The sequence below is a fragment of the Brassica oleracea genome, chromosome C6 (genome assembly GCF_000695525.1).
Source record: "Brassica oleracea var. oleracea cultivar TO1000 chromosome C6, BOL, whole genome shotgun sequence".
In the NCBI taxonomy this organism is placed as follows: Eukaryota; Viridiplantae; Streptophyta; class Magnoliopsida; order Brassicales; family Brassicaceae; genus Brassica; species Brassica oleracea.
The window spans coordinates 922,703-924,637 of NC_027753.1; positions in this window are offsets into that span (position 1 = coordinate 922,703).

Genomic DNA, 1,935 nt, shown 5'->3' on the forward strand with positions numbered 1-1,935 from the left:
AAAGAATAAGCGGGAAGTCCAAAGGCTGACCGGTAGAGTCGCAGCACATAACCGGTTTATTTCGCGATCAACGGACAAGTGCCTTCCCTACTACGATGTCTTATAGGGAAATAAAAAATTTGAATAGTCGGAAGAATGCGAAAACGCTTTCCAACAGCTGAAGCGGTATTTAGATTCCCCTCCAGTCCTCGGAAAACCCGTGGAGGGGGAACCTTTGTTCTTGTACATCACTGTATCGGCAACAGCTGTGAGCGGCGTGCTGATCAGGGAAGAACGCGGCGAACAGAAACCTATTTTCTATATAAGCAAAACCTTGCTGGATGCCGAATCTAAATACCCGCTAATGAAAAAATTAGCATGCGCGGTCGTAACATCGGCCCAAAAACTAAGACCATATTTTCAATCCCACACGATCGTCGTCCTCACAACATTTCCCCTACGGACGATTCTGCATAGCCCGAGTCAATCGGGCCGGTTGGCCAAATGGGCGGTCGAATTGAGCGAGTACAATATCGAGTACCGACCGAGAACAAGCGCAAAATCACAAGTGCTTGCAGACTTCTTGGTCGAACTACTGACAGAGACCATAATCAACGAGGAACCAAATTCCACTTGGCTCCTCCACGTCGACGGATCCTCATCCAAGCAGGGATCAGGCATCGGAATTCGCCTCACATCTCCGACGAGCGAGATCTTAGAGCAATCATTCAGGCTGGAATTCCACGGCTCAAACAACGAGGCCGAATACAAAGCACTCATCGCAGGGCTGCGTTTGGCTCACGGCTTGAAGATACGAAACATCCACGCTTACTGCGACTCCCAGTTAGTGGCAAGTCAGTTCAGCGGAGAGTATGAAGCCAGGGACGAACGGATGGACGCGTACCTCAAACTGGTCCAAAAACTAGCTCAAAAGTTTGACTGTTTTGCCCTTACGCGAATTCCCTGTTCCGAAAACGTCTAGGCAGATGCTCTCGCGGCCTTAGCATCAAGTTCTGACCCAAGACTTAAAAGGGTAATTCCGGTCGAGTTCATCGAACATCCAAGCATCGGACCACCAATCGTCGTCAACCTCAAAGAAGGTCAAGATGACGAAGAAGAAGAAGTTACGATACAACCGCAATCGGAGCAATCTGATTACGGTTGCGATACCCCATGGCTGCAGACAATTCGAGACTACATTATCAACGGAAAACTGCCCACCGAGAAATGGGCAGCCCGCAAAGTCCGAATACAGGCCGCACACTACGTAACAGTGGACGGCGAAATTTACAAATGGAGATTCTCTGGACCACTCATGACGTGCCTGGAAGGGGAAAAATCTAAGAAAAGTGATGGAAGAAGTACATTCTGGGTCCTGCGGCAAACATTCCGGCGGAAGATCGCTGGCAGTGAAAATCAAACGCCATGGACACTACTGGCCAATGATGATCGGAGATTACGAGAAGTTCGCGCGAAAACGCGAAAAATGCCAGAGTCATGCTCCAACCATCCGACAACCAGCCGAAGTTCTCTCCTCCATCACATCGTCATATCCTTTTATGCGCTGGGCCATGGACATCGTCGGTCCCCTTCCTAATTCAAAGCAAAAGCGTTTCCTTTTAGTCCTCACCGATTTCTTTTCAAAATGGGTAGAGGCATATTCGAACGCGAGTATCAAAAATGTCCAAGTCGAAAGTTTCGAATGGAGAAACATCATCTGTAGGCATGGAGTTCCTTACGAAATCGTAACTGAAAACGGATCTCAGTTTATCTCCACCCGGTTCGAGGTGTTCTGCAAAAAATGGAAGATACGACTTAACAAGTCGACGCCCAGGTATCCGCAGTGTAACGGACTGGCTGAAACGATTAATAAAACCATTCTCAACGGACGGAAGAAACGCTTAGAGGCCAAAACAGGTAGGTGGGCCGACGAACTCGAGGGAGTCCTCTGGTCCC